The sequence below is a fragment of the Anoplopoma fimbria genome, chromosome 17 (assembly GCF_027596085.1).
Source record: "Anoplopoma fimbria isolate UVic2021 breed Golden Eagle Sablefish chromosome 17, Afim_UVic_2022, whole genome shotgun sequence".
NCBI lineage: Eukaryota > Metazoa > Chordata > Actinopteri > Perciformes > Anoplopomatidae > Anoplopoma > Anoplopoma fimbria.
Window position 1 is genome coordinate 2,954,493 of NC_072465.1, and position 23,090 is coordinate 2,977,582.

Consider the following 23,090-nt stretch of genomic DNA (forward strand, 5'->3'; position numbering starts at 1 on the left):
GACAAGCTCCTCTGTCAAGGGCAAAATGGGACCAAGCTTTACAGTACAGGAGAGAGCCAAAAGACACAGCAACAGTGTGTACCGAGGCGCAGTCGATGACAAAAGCTTCAGCTTCTGGGAAATGATGAAACTGCAGGTAATTTGTGGGGAAAAGTATTGTGACAACATTAACTGTTTTTGTTTTTCAGTAAGAACTCAACTCCGTGCCTAACCATTGCAAAGCACCTCCAATATGGAAAGACTCATTACACACAGGTGCCACATTTTAGTTATGGACTTTAATGTGTGTCTTGGGCTTTAGTGTTGTTCTGCAAGTTCTCAGCGGACAGGAGGCGACCATATTCATCACTGTTAGGCAGAGGGGTGTGTGAGATCTGATTTCAGCTCTGGGCCCAGCTGAGACGACAGACCCTGTTAATATAACACCAGCCAAAGCCCAAAACTTCCTGCTCAGAGAAAACCCTCGGCATAAGCATACCTGCCAAGATATGACTAAAACTGTTACTGTCACCGAGGCCTAAAAACCTGGCATGGGCAAAAGCTTGGCATAAGGCCTCCGGTTTTAAAGGAGCTAGACGAAGTAGGCAGTCATTAGAAGATGTTTTGACACACTGTCTCCCCCGGGTACCCAGGAAAAGGTCTGGACCAAAATGTACCATGTCTCCCAGAGAAGGAGTGTCTCATTCAGCCTAATGTAAAAGGCTGAGCTTATCCAAGATCAGCCCTGATGATGGAACTCTTCCTATGGGTCTGAAATCATACAGAATGGTATGGTTTGTAGGACAAAGAAAAGGGATTCCATAGTAACCTGCTATATTTCTCAAAACATTTGAGAAATACTTCACGCTTAGATATCTCTCATATTCAGCTCTGCCCTATAACGACACGATAAAGCTTTAAAATAAGTTTGTCTTAAACCCCTCTATCATGAATGAAACAAGACTAGGAGTCCACAGCCATGCTATGGTGACTCTGTGAGGCTGTACTTATCCACAGTGGTGCTTTGAGCTAATTGCTAACATCAACACGCTAATGTACCAGAATGATAACGCCACCATGCTGATATTTAGTAGATGTATCGTTTCACCATCTTGGCTTAGTGAGTTAGCATGCTTAGATTTGCTAATTAGGACTAAACATAAACTACACCTGAGGATTTGGTTTTTGGTTTGCAGGTATTTGGTTGTAAAGTATTGGACAAGTTTAAATGTTGTTAGGGGATCACCAAAGCCATAAGGATTTGTTCTTTGGGCACCACAGATTTTTTGGACTAGATTTCATGGCAATCCATCCAATCTATCACATCTTTCCCCTTGCACACTGTTTTCCAAGGTCTTAATTGGCACTAGCTTTGTGATTAATTTAAGTCATATGCTATAATATTACTTCAAGCCTGCACACTGGGCAGAAAAGTATGATTGCAGTTAAAAGTGACATCCACAAAAGCATGCTATGGACTGTACATCTAGCAAAATCAAAGCTTCCACTCCTCCCGCCCTCACTGTCCTCCAAATCCCATACCTGGGAAGTAAAAAAAAAAGCCAATATCGTGAAAAAGTCATGACACAAGTTCTTGTAATTCTGAGTATAATGTAATGTGTTGTGTTTAATAAAAGGCTGCTGTTTGCCGGTCTCCCTACCATGCACACCCTAAGGTCCACACATCAGAATCCGGCGCAGAAAGGCCACAGTTAATGTTTGATGGCGGCTGAGAAGCGACACAAAGAGGCTGTTTGTTACTTATTAGGTTCCATTCGTTTCACCTAGTTTTATTAAGTTCTGGCACATGAAAGATTTTCTGCACAAAATATGTAGGTACCTATTTTAAAGCTTCTTAAAACAGGTGGTCAGGTGTTGGGAAACACAGCTGCTAACTAGCTTAGCATAAGGTAGCCCACTGTCATCTTGCCGGACTCAACACAGCAACCAAAAAAAGAATTGTGTCAAGTTTGAAGTGCAATGCCGTATGAGGTGTGCTTTCTGGCACAACATGCATCTAATCATGTTGCACCATTCATGTTATATCAAAGTCATAAATGCTCTTCATAGCAATTACATACATCATAAGACTTCCCAGACAATTCTCATTGTATGGCTAACCTCTGTTTCCCCACTGCATTCACACATCCTATTTTCATTATAAAGGTCTTGATGTTTTAAAATGTAGACCTCCATCATATTCGAACACATAATGAGGTCGCAAATCTGCTGCAGTTTCATGGTGGTTCTACTCTCCTGCCACATTCATAATTAGAGGAATCAGTCTTCGGGCGTACAACTCGTTCAGTGTGATCCAAACTGTTCATTTTGAGATCTGTGACCACCTTAAAATGATTCACTAGCAATTCCAAATTATTATCTTACCAGTCTTATTCTTTCCACTGTGACAGATTGCAGCCCAGAGGAAAACATTCAGCAGCTGAGGAGCTCCAGCGCAGACAGGTGATTCCCTTCTAATGGATGTTAATGTGGTGGACATGACTGAGGATATTCCCAGTGGTGTACACTTACAGTTAATTGATAATTGAGGTCTATGAAAAGATGCACATTAAATCATGGCCAATGAGCCTGCCTATAAGGTTGCAGCAATTTAAAGAACAAGTCTCCAGAGTCTCTTAAGGTTTCCCCACAACTGAAATGCACTCTGAATGAATAATTAAGGCGGAAATATTCTCAACTCGTATTACCTTACTTAAGACATTACTATTTCAAACATGTAGCATATGCATAATGTTGAAATGCATAAACACTTTCACCTCCACCAACTGCAGGTTGCTCTCTCAATGCCTCCTTATGTTACTGTTTGATCTCTGCGTTTCCTCGTGAGCATATGTGTTGAGATGTGTTTCTGTGATTAACTTGAATTGAATGATTTGTCATATTTAACATGCATAACCTGCCAAATGGTTGCACATAAATTCATGTCTGTTTTGCTGGTCTTTGCTACTAGCTGATATCTTACCACAGATGTTTTCTACAGGAGAGGCAGTGCACGGAAGCTTTTGAAGTGCAAAGTAAATGTGGTTAAACATATTTCCACCATGTACTGCTACAGTGTTTTTATCGTGTATGATGCTTTTTGCAGGTTTGGATTGGCGATCAAAATCATAATATTAATAAGAATATTTCTTCAAAACCGATGTGTATGATATGGCACATGTGTGCAAAATCCCAAATAACATAAACTGATGTTTGGTGCAATGAACTGTGTTTCACTGTTGCATTTCATAAGCCCTTTTTCCCAATATGTAAAACAAACACAATTAGCTTGGAATCATTAATTTAAACAACATAAATTAAATTATACACATTATGATCACCATGGTTCTATTGAAAGTTCTGAATTATGCCAACATATCATATATGAGTGGACTAAACATCTAAGGTTAAGAGAGTCAGGGACACAGGAAGAATTGTTGTTGTTGACAATGATTACAGTGAATGACTGCATGGCCTCAAGGGGAACTTCTTTATAAAGGAGGACATCGTATCATTTGTATTACAGTATGCTAAATCAGTGCCTAAATGATGAAAGAAAATACCAAACAAATGTTGGTAATCATCTTGTGACACTGAATCAAGAAAAACAAGACTGTTGGAGGTATTTTAGCAGATATTGACCCAAACTGTTCAAACATCTTATGAGTGGCATAGCTTTTTTTTTTGCTATTGTGACTGGCTGTATGTATTAGTTTCAAACAGGTATTTCAACATGTTTCTATCTCTCCTGATGTGGTGGCGGAGGCGTCCTTAGATGGAATGGGTCCATGATTGCCGAGGATACTGGGAGCTGAAATGGGATTGGAGCGACTGTACAAACAGATCAGACAGGTTTAGCCAGATGATAATCTGTAACCGTGCTACCTAACTGTTGCTGTTAGCCAATTAATGACTCATTACCTGTTTAGCTAGAGCTGTGTAACCTCAGGTTACAGGGCCACCAAACCTGCACTTCACCCGCTGGCTCAAATCAGGTTAGTTTCTCATCCTTTGCACAGATCAGTTGCTTGTTATTTTGCTTTTAAGGAAGAAGGATCGAGTTTCATGGGCAGTAAAAGTGATGCTACTGGCTGCTGGTGAAGAACAAACACTGATCATCTGTCAGGTTTGGGGATTCAGACAACAGGTTTTTTGTTTGTTTCAGAGCTCATAGGCATCCGTTGTACTGTTATCAGGAGTGTATGGAAATTTGGGTTTTGCATGTGCTTACTACTGTGTTAGTGTGGATAAAAAAGCTGCAAAATTAGATTTGGGTTGTACAGCATTAATGCACACATCCTTGTTTAGTTGTTTGCACAAATTTTTTAATATATATATGTATATGTGTGTCTTCACAGATGCAGGTTAGTGTATTCACTGTGTGTTTTTCAAGGACAACTTTTCTCTCTGATCAGTCAGTTATTGTATCTCTCTGTTCACTTAAAATGTTTGTTCTTCTTGCCAAACACAAACCCATTAATAGTGCATGAAAAAAAAAAAAAAAAAGCAAATAGAGAGCAAAACAGCAGTAAACCACCAAACAGCCATGCATGCATTTATTTAATATTCTCTGTGCTTTCAGCCCAAGCTGCTCGGCCTGTGCACTGTCTAGTCAAATCATGACAGCAAAGATTAATCTGGTTCTTTAAGAAAAATACATCGCCGCGCACTGTATGCAAAACAACTTTAGGTTGTACACTGAAGGGAAGTATATAGAAAGGGAGAACATTTTTATTTAAGCATTTTTCAGTTGCTGTGTCTTTATTTTGACTCTATTATATTGCAGTTTACTACCGTGTTCAACAGAAAGGAAAGGGATTCCCATTTTGCATGCATATCTTTTGTTCCTGGTTTGCACAAAGCTAACTTTGCGCTCAGGCTGATGTGTTTCATACTCCATCAAAAAACATTCCCATGAGAACCTACAGTAGGCCTGAATTGGAACTGGATGGAGGCAAACCGTACTAACTCAGAGCTAATCAATGTGTTAGTGTTTAAGTGTAAGATAGGGAATGGCTTTGTCCAGAGGCCTTTCACATGGTAAGTGAGGCTAATCTCTTAGTAGTACTATGGCAAAACCGACCATTTCTAATGGCAGACAGTGGGCTTTTGAAAACCACTGAAAGCTGGGTGGTGTGATAGACCATGGGGAAATTTCCTGGCAAGTGCTGAAATTCAGCTGCTCTTTTATTCACATAACACACACAAATGTCTTTATCTACCTCAATCAAAAAAACGCTACCTCTCTGAAACACATACACACACACACACACACACACACACACTCTCACACATACTCAGAGTACGGGGCCAGGTGGTGTGGTTATTGCCAGATCTCGCTCTCTGCTCTCCTGAGTGCAATTGGTAACCTGAGCTGCCTGTTTGAATAACTCAGTTATCCCAAATGCTTCCTTGCTGCGGAGACATCATGGAACAGTGCCCAAAACACACTTTGTCCAAGCTCTTGATAGTCACTGACTGTGTGATGGATACTGAAATTCAGCTTTCAAAGTCACTTTGACTGTCGCGAGAGGCCTTTTCAGAAGAAATGAGTGAGATTTAAAAGTTGGCCCGTAAGTAGCCTTATGGGCACAGCTTGTATCCAAAATCTGTCATCTGAGTGTCACTCAGTGTAAGTTAGTCAGTGTGAATATGTCAGCTGATGGGATGTGACATCCAGGCCTGGGGCCTCCTCATTTAATTAGGGAGCCTGTCTTGTTTTGGGGAACTCACAACCAAACCTGTCTCCCAACATCTCCCAGGGCTTTTTCCTATTTTAAACAGCTTTCACTGTAAATGTTGCTTTGATGTTTTCTGCTTTGAATGTAACCTGCAGGTATCCAATATTCCGTCTCACATCAAGGCTAAACTGGTTTTACTCTCGCTATCAATGTCACTCATTTGTCCAGCAAATATTTGTTTTCACCCCTCCCCCTCCCAACACCAGCCTGTAAACCCTACACGATACTTCCCCTTTGCTGTCGTCCAATTCTTACATAACCTTGTATTTTGTCCAAACTTTCAGTCAAAAAGGTGCTTTAAATGTATTGTGATCACAATGACAGCTAAGATAATTATGATTTTAAAAACGTTTATGATTAGTTGTTGTTGTTGTTGGAGTGGTAATAAACATTAACAATGTCTATGATTCTGTTTTTTCCCCCATACTTTTGAGATTAGCCTCAACCTGGCGTAGAGTTGTAACTGAATACTTTATTTGAAAGAGAACTCTGTTTAACTCATTGTATGCATATCGTAAATTGTAGGCATTGTGGTTACAGACTGTAATTCTAAATGATCACTTCTGGGAGTATTTCTACAGTGAATGTGATACTCCCACAAGGTATTTTAAATAGCCTCGGGTGTTGCATGTCAAAATGTGGCACAGAGAAAATTTTGCTTTTGTCTGTGTTAAAAAAAGGCATTTCCTGACTTTGTATTTTGCCAATTTCTCCTACCTGTCAAGTACTATTATACATAAAATACGACAAAGAGAATTAAAGTAATCTGTGCAATACGCACAGTAAATGGGCAAAAAAGGGCTTTGTCTATTTTTTGAAAATCTTGATTGAACTTTATTCACTGTATTAAAAAAAACAACAACTGCCATCTAAGAACATAACATGAATTCATTGCAACAAAACATGTCTGACATAAATAGCCTATAAACCTATAAAAAAAATATTGAATTAAATATAAAGCTTTTGAACGTATTAATAGACATGTAAAATAAAATTGAACATAAAAATAAAATAAAAAATTGTTAAAAAATAAAACATTTGTTTTGTTAAAGACTGGGAAAGGTGACTAGATAAAAGTCCTGAGTCCCTGAGTCTTCCTCGTAGCATTTATTGCATTCGTATTTGTTTACTGCACTTATCCTATTCGTAGTAGTTTGTAGCACTTATTATATTCGTATTAGTCTGTTGCAATTATTGTTTTCGTAGTAATCTGCCTCTGCACTATACTTTTGCTCTGGTTTATGCTTTGAGATGCTTGTTTAAGAAAGGAGATGCACTTATGACTTCTGGTGACTAGTAGTTCTCTTGAATACCTATGTTGAATACACTTCCTGTAAGTCGCTTTGGATAAAAGCGTCTGCTAAATGACTGTAATGTAATGTAATGTAATGTAATGTAATATAATGTAATGTAAACCTTTTTACTTGAATAAAACCTTTGATTACAACTATTGACTTACTCCATTAAAAGTTAATGCATTTCTTTTGAAATATATGTCAACTTAGTTTTTATATGGAGTAAATGATTGTACTTAACATTTTAACATTTTAACTGACTGTACTTTTGCTCTGGTTTATGCTTTGAGATGCTTGTTTAAGAAAGGAGATGCACTTATGACTTCTGGTGACTAGTAGTTCTCTTGAATACCTATAAGATAAGATAAGAGATAAGATAAGATAATCCTTTATTAGTCCCGCAGCGGGGAAATTTGCAGACTTACAACAGCGCAGAGTAAAGTGCACACAAGAGACATAGCAGAAGAAGACAAGCTAAAAATAAAAAAAAAAAAATAAAAAATAAAAAAAAATAAAATAAAAATAAAATAAAACAAGTATTATAAATAAGATAAAAAGACTTCCTTTATTAGCAGAAACTTAAAACAAGTATTATAAATAACAAAATTTGCAGCAGCGCAGAGTAAAGTGCACACAAGAGACATAGTAGAAGAAGACAAGATAAAATAAAAAATAAAATAAAAAAAAATAAAATAAAAAATAAAAATAAAATAAAACAAGTATTATAAATAAGCAAAATTTGCAGACTTACAAAAGCGCAATAACTGAAATATAATATTTACAGACAGAAAAAAACAAGCTAAAAATTAAAATTAAATAAAATAAAAAAAAAAATAAAAATAAAATAAAACAAGTATTATAAATAAGCAATAATGGATAAAAGCGTCTGCTAAATGACTGTAATGTAAAAAAAAAAAAAAAATGTAATAAAAAAAACAAACAAAAAAAAAAACGAGTCCCTCACATGTCCCCGTCGCACCAGGAGTCGGCCCGGGGGCGCCCCTCTATGGGCTCCGTGCGGTACTGCAGCAGCGGAGCGCCTCCTCCCTCCTCCTCCCTCCCTCCCTCCTCCCTCCTCCCTCCTCCTCCTCCTCCTCCTCCTCCCTCCTCCGGAGCCGCATTCCTGTCCTCTCCTCTCCATTCACACGCAGGGAGCCGCCGGAGAGAGAGCACCGCCGCTCCGTGACCAGAGAGGAATGTCCCCAAGTTTTGGAATTTAAAACCATGGCAAGGATATCTAACCTACGGATCACTTGAACCTGTAAGTACCGTGGAAACCTCGGTCCGGGGCTTTTTTTTTTTTTTTTTTTGGGGAGTGAAGCCGGCTTAAATATTTAGGCTACATTTCTCTCTCTCTCTCTCTGTCTGTCTCTATGTCTCTCTCTCTCTCTCTCTTATTCTCCTCTGCTCTCCCCCAACGAGTTCGAGGCTCCAACCAAACGCAAGAGTGGAAAAAGAGGAATGAAGAGGAAGTGTAGTTCAGCTCCAATATCCAGTTATTAGGGTGTGTGTTTGTGTGTGTGTGTGTGTGTGTGTGTGTGTGTGTGTGTGTGTGTGTGTGTGTGTGTGTCGGGTTGATCCCACACTAGGACTGTAAAACTGCGGGTGTTTTGTGCATTTAACAAACTAATTAAATGAATCACAGCATATCTTCCGCAGTTCGCACATGGAGATGGAAACTTAAGATAATGTTGGTGTTTTCTTTTTCTTTTTCTTTTATTTTTGCTGCAGTGTGAGGTGAGTTTCTGAGCTGCAGCAAAAATAAAAGAGACTTTTCTGAGCTCCGGGTTTGCAAGTTATATCTGGAGGCTATTAAATAAAAAGAAATCTCCGGGAACAGTGTTTGGTGACGCGGACTAGCCGGCGGGGTTATCCGGCTGAGGGTGTGCGTTTCACTGTTGCACCACCTCCACCACCACCTCCACCACCATACATAATCACAGGTATTCACTGATGAATAGTCTGGGGTAGACTGCATGTTTATGGATTAAACATTTGCTTTTATGCTTGTTTTTAAAAAAAAAAAAAAAAATGTATTGAATGTATCCTGTCCTAAGGGAGGAGTTGTGCTGGATGTCTCCTGGGGGGGAGACGTGGTGCTGGTGCTTTGAAATAAATAAATAAATAAATAAATAAAAATCGATTCCCCTATTAGCTTTGAAATAATTAGAAAGTGTGTTGGTGTGGTGTGAAAGGAGCGTTAATCTGCTAACGAATGGGAGGCAATTTGTAAGCTTTTGTTATTCGACAGCAATTGAATCCCCCTTCTGGAGCAGGATGGAGGGAGCTGTCCGTGGGTGTGTTGAGTGCATCGGTTGTCAGCTATTGAGAATGCTCTCATTGCTCTATCGGATTCTCCTCAGTTATTATTATTATTTTTATTTTTTTCTTCTTTTTTTTTTAAATGAAATCCCTGTTAACCATATTAGACTACTAGATGCTAGGTGAATTCATTCTGGAGCCCATTTTTAAACATGTATTCATAAAGCATATTAGATGAGCCAGGGTTTTCATTTTAACCTTCTTTTTTGGGGGAGTAGGGCCAGACTACAGCATATCACCCCCCCCAAAAGAAATCAAAAATCACTGAAATATTTATTTAATATCAAAGAAGGAGCCCTGGATTGTATATTGTGCATTTCAGATAGTTCATATTAAACCCAGTGGTGTTGATTGATGCATTTTATCTCCTGTGGCACCACTCCAACACCCCCACAAGACACGGGCGTTATGTGACTAACACGATAATTCTTTATCATAAGTGACATGACCCAATTTTGCCTCAGCTCAGTCAAGCAGCGGCGTCTTATTGACAGTTAAATGCGATGACCAGCGTTCACGTTTAAATGATGTGACAGGATGTGAACCGTGACATGGGTGTTTGTTTAAGAGGTGGTGCCCAGTCACAGTTATAAATCATTCCACCACAGACAGACAGACATCTCACCAACCACACAACGGAGGTGCACCTAACTTATTCAATCAAAACTGTTACTTAACATGACTGTGTGACTGACGGCGAGTAGTGGCAGTAATGTAACCAAACATAGCGAGGACTCTCTTTGTACGAGGACTATGTGATAACATCTAGTTTTATATAGACAGTGTGTGTGTGGAAGTGAAAACATGTTTAGACATGTCCAAACAAGCGTGTTCTTATGTAACGTAAATAGGAATATAACTTGGGGGAATTTATGAGAAACAATCTGACCTTGATTATCCCCCTCATGGTTTCAAAAAGTTCCCACCTTATACAGCCGAGGGCTTCAGAAAAAAAATCAATTTTTTTGGCAAAACTGTGACCTTGCATGGCATTTCACATGAAAGCTGGCAACCCAGCCAGAAAATTACAAGCAATTTGCCTCAATCTTCCCTAATTATGATACAAATCTGCCCCACAATAGAGCAGCAGTGTCATGCTTTTTCAAAGTCTGCCCTGTCCGGTCTGGCTGCTGCCGTGAAGGGTAAAATCTGTGATGTCCAAACTTTGGAATTCGAGCTGACATGTGCACTTTGCACCCCGCCGGTCGTGCCTTTGTGCGACTCGCACCCCCCATCGCATTCCTCTGGACCTGTTCGGTGACTGGCATATTCAAGGTCTAATGAGATTGTAGATGGATGACAAAGCAGAGGAGCTTTTGCCTTAGTGAGAACTGAATCGCCACTTAGCACCAAAAGACTGGCCCTCAATAATTTGTCTTGGTGTGTGTGTATATTGATAAAGGATTTCACAATGACGCATTAAAGGAGAAGTTTTGAATTAAATTCCATCAGGCTCACATGGGGCGTTCTCAGTTGGAGTGAAAAAACGACATACTGGTTCATTGAAATTGTTTATATGTGTGTAAGGACTTAAAGTGCATAATTGTATTCTTCAGGGTATGCTGTACTGTGGTTCATTGCTTTCATGCGGTGAGTCGATATATGGACTCCGTTCTTGCTCACAGTGTGAGTCTGTGAAGCTAGACTGTAAGATCCAGCTCCTTTTCCAGTTTCTCCTCCTATTCGACACTTTAAACCAGTGTGACAACCTCACGTTTAGGCATTTCCTCTTCTCGCCTTCTCTCTCTCCGCCATTTTTCCTGCCTCCAGACTTATGCTGCCACTCAGCCTTTCTTTTCCTCCCTCTCCCCCCTTTCTCTCTCCCTCGTTGTCTGCGTCTACCTCCGTTCTTCCACACCACCTCCCTCTCTTTCTTTGCTTTTTTTTCCTCACTTTCGTTTTTCCGATCTGTCTCCCCGTTCTCCCTTCTACTCCACTCTCCTCTCTGTCTGGTGGGATGCTGGTATCCTCCTTTGTGAGAAGATGCGCATGTAACGTTTCCTCGCTTTTCCATTGTCATCCTCTCTCTCTCTCTCTCTCTCTCTCTGTCCAGACGCCCTGGCATCATTTTCAGCAGTCTTAAAAAACTTTCAGCTAGTTCTCCAGTCCATTTCTGGTGGGATGACTAGTCTTCATAGCTTGCCTTGGCTCTGAACATGAAGAAGCATTCACTACAACTGAGAGAGGATCCCTTCTCAAACCAATAATGCCAAGGCATAAGCTCTCTCTCTCCCCCATTGTGTGATCGAGGGTTTCCTTGCCACAGCGGCGCCGTAATGCAATATCTGCTTTCATATCATAGCCGACGGAGATGGCGCATTTTTATTACATAAGTTTTCATTTATGTCAGTCTTGCTAAAGAGGTTAGCCGCGTTGCCGGCGCTCTGCTCCGAGAGTGTTTCATTCAATCGCTGTGCGTCTGCCTTTTTTTGCTATTTTTTTTAACACCTCTTTTTTAAGTTTCCTGTTTGGATTTATTCTTCCTTCCCTCCTTTTCTGTCACATCCTCTCGTGCTTCTCTTTGCTGTCACCTCTCCATCTCTTTCCCATCCTCTCTCTATTTGAGTGTTTTTACTTGGTCTCTCTGGGGGTTTGTGTGGCGCCTCGAGGCGAGGAGCCACACAGCCGCAACAATATTAAAACGCACTAAAGAGAGACCAGCAGCAGGGCTCTACCCGAAGGCCCTGTTGTATACACACATACACACACACACACACACACACAGCTCTCCTGGTGCTAACACCTCTCCAGCCGACAAGCCTTAATATGAAATAAACTCACTCGCCAATACCTGGCGGGCCTGTCTTGACTGACTGCTCAAATAGGAATGACCTCCATTTGGCCCAAACAAGAAGCTGGGATTGAGAGTCGGTGGGCGGTGTTGAACTGCAAAGTGCTGGTGCATTACCAATCATATCCAGAGGTGAGCTTGCAGGTGAGGCGGCAGCATAAACCCTAATCAGTGCCAATCAAAAGCGACTTTAAAGGCTGACTTATCTGCAAGCTTCATCACATTTCTTAAGAAGGAGAGTGTGCGCTCATTCCTGGCAGTTTTATTTGGGTCCCAGGAAACTGCCTCAGTTAGAGAGAATGCATGAAGGGAGGGCCAGTGTGCACAGAATTTGAAATGAAAGCCTTGTCTGTATTGTTTGATGCTTTGACCTTCATTGTTGCATCCTTCACGTCAGATGTAGCCAAATAAATATGACCACTGTGGATGGCGGAGCAGAAATTTTCCTCAGCTAGAAAATGGCTTTTTTTTTTTTTTTTTTTTTTTTTTTTTTTTTTCATCTTTGAGCGAAGCAGCCTTAGTTTCTCTGTCTCCGTCGTGCTCATCCAAGTGAACTGTCTGTTATGTATAATTAATTTTCTCCTCTCTCCCAGTTTATTTTTATCGCCCACTTTTAACCATTCCTTCAAAGGACCCCTCCCCCGCATCCGTCCTCCACAGTGCCTGCTGAAAGTGACAGCTGCTCGGGTACGGGGGATGCTTTTTGAAGCAGGCACTAAAAAGGCCGCTCACTCAAGTCGACTCGGAATAGAAAAAAGAAGAAGAAGAAGAAAAAAAAGTCTGCCGTTCTGACAGTATCAAAAAACATGCCTGCTAATCTGGCTGCAAATTGAAAATAAACTATGTCTCCAGTGTGCTGCCTGTTGGGGAACATAATTTACGCGGTCTCCTTTTGTGCAAAGAGTTGTTGATTAGTTTGGTTGACATTTTATAGCAGAGTGATGAGATTGACTGAAGTAGGACACGAAGAACTTGCTCACCATTTCGCAGGCATTTAGTTTTATTAACAGGAGCAGCGCATTGGATTCATTTTTCCTGTAAAATTTATTTGATAATCTCTCCTAATTTGTGGAACGGGCTCTCATCCAAACCAAAGACACACTGTCATTGGTTTTGGTTATGACCCTCCCTTGTCTCCCGGCATGTCCCCACTGAGATTGAGTTACAATTAATCCTGAAGGTTCTGCTTGAAGGTCCAAAGTTGCAGTGTTAACCCCGGTTCCACTTGTGACCTAGTGGCCTTGTGTAGAAATCCCACCGCCCCGCAGCTCGTGGGCACGGCCTCAGCATATGAGGTTTCCTCCTCGGCATGCCAATGCTCTTGTCAGCATTCTGTCCACCCCCCTCTCAGACACCGACTCAGACAGGCAGCTCGGGTCCCCGATTTATGTGGACACTAAAAAATGGCTTCTCTTGTTGCATTTCCTCCTGTGAAGACGAGCTGGGTGTTGGCTATTGATCAGGAAGAAACGGCTTCTTCCTGTAACATAAGTCAACAACTGTATCATCAGTAGTGTTCTTTTAATTTTATTGCTAAGGTGTGCAGAAGATCCTGATACAAGATGCTTATAGTTTTTGCATGTGGATCTCAGGTCAGTCTTTAAGCTTCCAAGTGAGAACCGTGTGCTGGGGAAACAGAGTTCAATTCATTTAATTTAGCGTGAAGGTGTTGGCAGGTGTTTAATGGTACACTGTAGTCAGCTATCATTATTACATTTTTTTGGTTTAAAGTATCGGGCTAATGATCTGGCTTTCATCAGCAAAAATCATGTGGGGACATGTAGTCTTGATGGAAATCATTTTAATTTGACCTCTCCTTTACACATTCATGGTATTTTATTTTGTAATTTAAGTTTACAATTATTTGAACCTACACAAATAGACAGTATTAATACCTTTTAGTTATAAGATATCCAAAGACCCGTGATAAAAATGCACAGAATCAGAACAAACAAAAATACACATTTAGCAACAGCACCACAACCAGATCATCAGATACATGATCATGTGATACTATTTCTAACATAGGTTCAATCCATTTTTTTAACATCTTGAGAGGATGTAGTTTTCCATAATTTTGAGGATCATTTGGGGCAACTGTGACGAACCCTACCTTTTGTCACTGCAAAGTCATAATTTGATGTAATGGCCCATTCAGTTTGGTCCCCAAATCAGTAAAAACGATGCCCATGAACTATAGTGTGCAATGAATACACTATGCAGTAGGTTTATAGTGATCTAATCATTTCTCAAGAGTTGATGTATATAAATAGTGTCACAGTCAAACACCCTTATATGTTGGAATGTTATGGGGGAAATAACTCATACCCAGTGTTTGCCTTCATAAGTTCCCCTTGAGCAAAGACACCAGAATCCACTGGTTCAGTGGGAAAAAGCAGATTTTTGAGTCTACTGCATCTGGCCCAGCCTGTCAGTATCTTCTGCAGAGTGTGTGTGTGTGTGTGTTGTGTGTGTGTGTGTGTGTGTGTCTGTGTGTGTGTGTGTGTGTGTGTGTGTGTGTGTGTGTGTGTGTGTGTGTGTGTGTGTGTGTGTGTGTGTGTGTGTGTGTGTGTGTGTGTGTGTGTGTGTGTGTGTTGCTGATGCTGAGATAGTCTCAGTTTAGATGAGGGAGCCTACTGGTTGTTTACCGTGCTCACTAGAGTCTGTCTGCCTCTTCAGGCATGTTTGGCTTGTTAATGAGAACCACTGTGTGAGAGAGGAGACAGCGGTGTGTGTGTGTGTGTGCGCGCCTGTGCATGCATTTGCATTGAGATAAGGCGTGCATCATCAATGTGCACACCAAACAGGACCATGGTATACAGGGTGCTATCTGGACGGGTTTGTGTGTGAGCGAGCATGGGGGACTCGCCTTGTTAAATGTAAGGTAACACTCTCGGCTGTGGAGGAGATGAAACGGGGGAGAGTTTACACAGGCACGTAGCCATTTATTGTTGTGATTAATGTTAATGGCGCAGTACCTCATAATTGCTTGCCTCTTTTACCCCTTATTTCTCCGTCTCCGTAGCTCCCACTTCCTCATTCCTGTCTTCCATCCCTCCCCCCATTCTTGCACACATACACACCCTCCTGGTTTGTGTATTTACCAAGGGAAAACTTAAATAATTCAGGTGGTCTGTTCTCCCCAGCTCTGTAAATAAGACTAATAGAAGGCGGGCCTTTTAAGAGAGCCACTTGCCCGGGGAAAGCACGGCCGCGGGCTAGCCTATAAATCAGCCCCTTTGCTGTGGCTGCGTTATGGACTAGCCAGCAACAACCTCCTATGTTAGCGGAAGGAAGGGAGACTTATTCCAGAGAGGTCAGCAGTATGGTGGCGTCCCCCAACCTCCCACCCACCCACCCCGAGGCGGCGGCGGTGGTGGGTGTTGAGAAAGTGTTTGTGCATATGCGTCTTGGACACAGGCAGGATCACTCTCTCTCCCTCTCCTTTCCCTTAGTTGCACTCTGGCGTGTGTGTGTGTGTGTGTGTGTGTGCGTGTGCGTGCAGACTCCCACATGCTCCACGGCTCATAAACCACACACTCTGATGTCAGCACCTGCATGTGTGTTTACCAGATGGAGATAAGTGCTCATTTATTCATTTTGTTTGTCACTCATTTTTTCCCCTTGAGTGCTTGGCTCTCTTTAGATGTGGCCTGGTGCTTCTTCTGGTGTGTGTGTGTGTGTGTGTGTGTGTGTGTGTGTGTGTGTGTGTGTGTGTGTGTGTGTGTGTGTGTGTGTGTGTGTGTGTGTGTGTGTGTGTGTGTGTGTGTGTGTGTGTGTGTGTGTGTGTGTGTGTGTGTGTGTGTGTGTGTGTGTGCGTGCATGTGTTTGGTGGGGTCTTATGTAGTCAGACACTTCACAGAAAACATTTTCGTTTTTCAGAATGGCCAGTTAGCCTTCTTAAATCCACTCGGCGATCCCACTTCAGCAGCAAGAAGACGGGTAGATTTTGAGTAGCTTTAGCTCTAAATCACTTTGGAGCACTTCCCAGCCTCTCACCTCCCCATGTTTAACTCTCAGTAGCCACGTTTACACAGAACGGCCAAGTGGGAACCTCAGGTTAAGGGGCCAACTCAAAACTTTACTAACCTCTGACTGAAAGCAGTATTAGCCTATTTGGAGCTGTGTCCCAGATAACAAATGGTCCCTGTTAACAACAGTAACAGACGTTTAACCACAGAATTGTTATTTTGAAGAAAACTTGGAAACAGTGCAAGCCAGTTATACTTAGTAGTAGGAACAGGGTTACTTTCTCGACAGCCCTTAATCACAGTGTTGTGTCCTTGCCTTAGAAATACTTTGGATTCCTGGCCTCCATTGACCCGTGCTAACGGTGGAGGCATATTCAAGTTGTCAAATTACAAATGGAGTCTGAAACTCCCCTTAAAACGGTGCCCAAGTAGCACAGAATATCCTTCACCTCCTTCACCTCCTTCCTTTACCACCTCCCTTTCTTTCCACTGCCTCTTTGTCAGTTCCCTCCTTTGTGCTCCTCTCAAAGGGTTAAAGAGGGAGAAGTGATGAGTAGCCCGCCACGTCTGGCCTCCATTGTGTGTTGGCATTGTGCCACTGCATAGCATGTCGACCATAGACACATGTACAAGGGACTTTTACTCCACTCACAGGCGCTACAGTTACCCTGTAATGTTACCCCCACCTCCTGCAAATCAACGCAAATACTTTTAGGGTTGGTGGCATCAAAAGGCCAGTGAAAACACTCGTATGTCATTGGCAGCTCAATGCAAAACTGCCTCAGATAAGGTCTGAAAAAGTTTGCACAACAGTGCTTTTCTTTTGCCTCCAACATTATGATCAGCTTGGAGTACCTCCTTCTTACACCCAACAACTTTAGGAAAAACGTTTTGGGATTCTCCTGACAGACCGGTTGTTTTTCTTCTACTCCCTCAGTGGAAACATGTGCTTGAGGACCATAAAACCCTTTTCCCTCCCTTTCCTCCCTCACATAGCTTATTAAGGAGAAAACCACTCGACGACATGTTGTGTAGAACATTGGTGGCTGCTCAGCCTAATTCTTTCAGCAGACCTGGGTTACCTCCACGCTGCAACCACGTCCCGGGGGTGCTTTTAAGTCGTGCCTCCCTCCTCAGCCCTCCTGCAGAGGAGAGTCAAGCAGAGCTGGGGCTCTCTGGGGAATAAGTACTTCAGGGGCCAGACAATGGCCGGCCGATGGCAAGGGGGGTGGGGTGTTGATTGTAACCAGAAATAGCAGGAGGAGCAGGAGAAGGCTTCCAAACTTTTGGAGGAGGAGGAGGAGGAGGGTGGGATGGGGGGGGGGAGGTCGGAGGTTAGACTGATCCCTACTTTAAAGGTGGAGTGAGGCCATGGAGGTTTTATTGCCCTTGTGTTGCTTTTTGCCCGGTCGGGGGTGAACCTCTGAGCTACTGCTGTGCCATGGGGTGGGGAGGGGTCATTTAGATGTGTGTGTGTGTGTGTGTGTGTGTGTGTGTGTGTGTGTGTGTGTGTGAGTGCCAGCTACACATTGCTGTCCCATGATGGCTCCAGTGGTGCTCGGTGACCTCTGACCCAGACCTCCTCTCCCCCCTACCAGGAGCTGTCACATAGGTCAGCGTTATTCCAACTCCCGCGTGGAGAGAGGCTGAGGTAGAGAAGAGCGTCTCCAAGCGTCTCATCAGTTACTCCTCCTGACTGTTCTTGATTTTCTTGAGTCTGTTCTCTCAGCTGGTAGATTTCATGGTGCGCGGAAAGGAGGCCGAGCATGTGACAAAGCGGCAAACATGAAGGAATGTGTCAGCGATACCATTCAGCTCTTGTCGGGACCGTCGCATTCCAAATGAAATGGAGTGTGTAACTTGTGACTGGTGTGATGTGCTGATGCGTGGCAGCTGGGAGGAGTAGCTTCCTTTCTCTCCCAAGTCATTCTCTTGGGGCCGTCCTCCCACCACTGTTTCACCAAGATCCATGATTTCCTTGGTTCCCAGTGCGTCTTGAGGAATGCGGCTGTTCTGGTCGATCGGTCCGGTTCTCTGTCGTTCCTGAGTGTGACCTCATTCGGCTTTTGAGATCAGCGTGACATGGCCCCTAGTGCACCAGCGGACTCCCTCTGCCTGCCCTCTGACACATGCCAGATAGTATTTGTCCAACTGGCACTTCAGGCAACACTGAATGTCGAGTGTGACTTGAAAACAATGTTGCAAAACAAAAGAGAAAAGAGGCAGAAAGAGTCCATTTTCCAAGCAGAGACAACACAAAGCTGAAACATTCTTAAGAACAGCCATACATGACTTTTCCTTGACTCAAACTACTAAATAAGACACATTTCAAAAGCCGTCGCCACATGTGCTCTCCTCACAACAATGCACAAGCTGTTTTTAGCTCATTCTTGAGCTCATTCTTGAGCTCATTCAAGAGGCGCACCTTATCCTGCCCTCGGCAATCAGTGCTGAAGTCAAACTTGGCCACAGCACAGACACATTTTTCAAAAGTAGCCCGTCTCCCAGTCTGCTTGTAGCTGCATCAACATAAAAGCCTCGAGCGTTTAGATTTGTGAAAGGGCGGGATTGGAGAAATCGGAACAAAACGATGCCAGAGACTGCACCTCGGCCAGAAACGGCTGAGGGAGAAAGCAGGAGACAACAGAGGAGGGAAGGGAGGGAACTTGGCAGCGTTGGCAAACTTAGAACAGCAACAAGGCAGCTCGCACCAAAGAATAATGATTAATCTCGTAGAGAGACGCTCTTCTGAGCAAGGCAGGGCGGGGGAAAAGAGAGAGTGTGTGTTGGGAAAGAAGGATGACAAAAACTGAAGAAGCTGAGTCAAACTCTAATTAAGGGGCCTGAACGCAGCGTTGGAACAGCTGCTGTTGCTTTTACCACCCCGCCACGCCGGCTTTACAGCTTTTCTTTTTTTTATTCGGAAGCCAAACAGATGTTACGAGGGGGTGGTGATTTTATCGGACGAGAAGTTTGGTTTCAGGGAAGGGAGGAAATGGAACCCTCCCACTCTTTAGGTGATTTCAGGGAATTAGTGTTGCGGTCCGCTGGTCAAAGCGATGATGATTGCTACCCTGTGATATCTTGTTAGCTGCCCCACATCACAGTGGGATAGAGTCACTGTAGATTAGCGATGAAGCAGATATCCCGATGAAGCTGACTCATATAGCTGTATGGGGCATTTGTGATAACAGGGCCGTTCTAGTAAATTCAGATTCAAAATATACCATCTATACTGGAATTTTTATTCCTGTTAAAGTTATGAACAATTTGTTGCTGCATTATAAAGGTTTCCACTTGAATTGTAATTCCTGATGATTTTGAAGATTATTTTACGACATTACTGGTGCATGATTTATTACTTTACAAATAAATAACACTTCAGGACATCTATATCTTTGCATTCATTTGTTTGTTTGTTTTACAAAGTTACAATGCGATGCAGAAATTGTTCCTTATGCTTTCTGCTCACTCACTGCAAGCTTTTCAGGATGTGTGTGTGTGTGTGTCTCTAAATATTAAACCGTTCTCCAAATAATGCCGCTTTTCATAGGGGCTGGACTATAAACCATGTTTATTAAATGACCACCATTATGGATGTCTTACTTGATTGAGTTTACTGAAATCACAAATGATGTGAATCCCATATAATTAAAGAGAGAATGGCATCACAACAACATCTAACCAGATGTTTGACCAAGTAATCAGCCTGCTGTGTGCCACAGAAGTTACATGAATCATATCAAACTTTATTAGTTCGGTACAAACACCATAAGTTAGCCGAGAGGAGGTATAATGCATTGATATAAGGTTGTCATTACATCTTCCATTCTCAAAGTAACATTATTTTTTTATTTCCTATTTATATTCCAATATTGGGATCTGTGCCACATCTGTCCTTTTGTAGTCAGTGTTCATGCATGCGTTTTACTCTCAGGTGATATCTACCCCAGTTTGCACACAGCAGAGTTTCCCTCTCTCCCTTCTCTGATCCAAAAAAAGCTTGTCTCCCCCCTCACTCTCTCTTTCTCTCTCTCATTCTGTCACTCTCCTATGGAGGATGTGATGAAAATGGCTGTTTAATCATGCAGAGAGGTCAACCAATCAAAGGGCCCGGGCCGAGTGATTTAGAGGCCTATTCAGAGCACAGCTGGAGGGAGAGGGAGAGGGATGGCGACAGTTTGGGAGAGAGAGAGAGAGCGCCAGAGAGAAAGAGAGAGACGGGTTTGATTGCTGCATGGCGCAGGTCACCTCTCATCCACTTACCACTGGTCTCGTTTCACCAATAATTGTCCCTGATAGATTGATGTATAGGTAGGGAGATGAATGCAGGAAGTGAGTAGAGGGCGGGTCATCAGAGAGACGCGCACATGAGTGAGCCGACCCGCCGCTGATGAGCTCCGTACACACACTCCAAACTCACACAAGACCTCATCAACAGCAGTATAGACCCACGTCTTCCTCCCATTAACTTTGGCAGGCTGCCTCCACTGTAACTGCTCCCACACACACACACACACACACACACACACACACACACACACACACACACACACACACACACACACACACACACACACACACACACACACACACACACACACGCGCACACACACAGAGTTATGCTGTCTGCTTACAAGGCAGTTCTCACCTGAATGTCAATGGGGGAGAATGACAGATGGTTGGGAGGAGCAGGGGAAGTGGAGACAGACAGAGACAGTGATTGTCTCCTGTGTTTGGCTCCGGTCACCCAATATCCGATCTATGGTATAGATATTTTATACTGTGTTCAACCATTTATCCCAAACATACAGGTAACACGCCTTTCTGTTGTCATCCAAAACAAGACCTCGGTCCTCTGCTGCAGATCCGTACGCACTACTGCTAAAGCAGAACTTTACAAGAGCTTGTAAAAGTTTAGTGCGCTTAACAGGACTATTACGTTTCAATGTCGTTCAAGTTTTTACAACGATGTTTTTACACTGGATATTCCATAAGGCAGACGATGCGGACCGACTCAAGATTTCTTTATGTGGTCACCTTATGAAAAACTCCTGCTCTGCTCGAGTCATGGAATGGATAGAAGTATAAAGAAGAGTGGCATTTATGGCCGAGAGGTGGAAAGATGGTGTCAATATCTACCACATGGCATCTCACCTGCTTGCAGAGAGCAACTTACAGATGTAAGTCACATTTGAGTCTCTTGGTATTGGTTTGCTCAATGTGCATGGAAGTATAGTTTAGCCCTCTGCTGTTTTCTTCACTGCAGTAAAGAAAGACTGAATGGAATCTCACCAGGTCCTCACAGGGGTAGTATTCCCTGATCAAGTTTATTGGGTTAACAGTATTGACTTAAGCTGCCGTTCACACGTCACCCTGACATGGCAGTGTTCCATGAGGTTTGGGGGTGAAGCTAAGTGTTTGAAAGGGACATCTGCCACTCCTGCCCTGTATTTTCTGCCTGACTGTCTCTCTTCAGTGTTTTCTTTTTCTTTCTTTCCTGTTTCTTTACTTTCTCTGTGTCCATCTATTTAGTAGAGTATTGGTTTGCCGGTCTGAAGCCTCACATCAGCTTTACACTCTTTCTAATCATACAAAGTTAATAATATTTGGCAGTTGCCACTTCGGTTCAATTAAACAACCTGCTATGTTTTAGATTAATCTGGTATGCCCCAATGCATTATGCTGGCTGTTACTGCTGAGGATGTTTCCAGACAATTATAACTTGGGGCTGCAAGGTAGGACTGCAACATTAATTGAATGTTAATCGAGATCACAATTTGGGCTTCCAACACATGAACATATCGACTGCAAAATTAACATTTCAAATGCGTGCTCCTCTCATAGAAAAACTTGTACTGCATATCATATCAAGCGCTTTCAAAAAAAACCAGAGGAAATGTTTTGGCTTCACGTTTGGGGATCTGTCATGCCGCTGCGCACACACCTCACAGCGACAGCCTGTGAACAACTTTTCTGAATGGTGCAGCTGCAGTCCAGAGTAGAAAAGTAATACAAGGTATATAACTCCTTTTAAACCAAACAAAAATTCACTGAATACCTAATTATGAGTCATATTTTGAAGTACAGGTTTGTTAATTAGCAGGAATATAGCACAATGTAAAAGTCAAAGCGTTGCTCTGTTGATTTAATATTGTGTAAAACGTTAGGTACCATTCAATTTTGCTTCAAGTTGATGGACTGTGAAGAAATACCAATCTTATTTTTAATGCAAGGATTTGTACATTGGCACTGCTGTGTTTATTTAAATGAAGTGAAGGTGCAATACACAGATTTTGTCACCAAAAAATGAATAATCGTGATCTTAATAGTGATCAAAATACAGAACCACAAATTATTGCGTTTACATTAACAAGGACAACTTGTTGCACAGAGGATAAATAATTTGCAGGTCAACCATAGCAGAGTGAGCTTATGTTAAGATATGAGTCGGTGGAAAGTGTTGACTCAGACGTTTTTTGCTTTTATCCTTCCCCTGTTTTATCATTGGGAGGTAATGCGGTGGGGTGATAGACAAGTAGGCTAAGACAATGCAACTTCACTGGTGTGAATGCCTTTGAAGGTGTACAATGTCATGAAATAATGATCAATGTTTACATTTGAAATGTTCAAATAACTTGTTTTTTCTTAAACATACATTCAAAATCCAATTTAGATCATGATTTACAACTTTCTTTACCACTTGCTCCTTTGTTAAATCTACTGAGGACAAAAGGCGATGAGAACAAGTTTCCCTATCTGTGTCACAGCTCCAGTTTTCAGCAGTAGAGATTTAGTTTCACTGCGCTCACCGCGGCTCTGCGTATGTTTCTGATACAGCCCATGAGTTAGTGTTTGTAGAGTACCACTCCAGCAGATAGCCGGCCTCTTGCTCTCTCTCTCTCCTCCTCCCTCCCTGTCTCTCTGACCTTGCGTCGGCGTGTGCTGATGAGCGCCGAGTGGATACACTCATGAGTGGTGTGTGTGTGTG

The 23,090-nt window shown here is 42.4% G+C and overlaps 1 protein-coding gene across 1 annotated transcript in view; it reads left to right on the forward strand.

Annotated features, from left to right (window-relative positions):
- Positions 1-8,178: 8,178 nt before the first annotated feature.
- LOC129105266 (plexin-A1-like) overlaps positions 8,179-23,090 on the forward strand; it is a 186,626-nt gene continuing 171,714 nt past the window's right edge. The window contains 1 exon segment of the mRNA XM_054616196.1: positions 8,179-8,276. The gene's annotated coding sequence lies outside the window, so the exon portion shown is untranslated.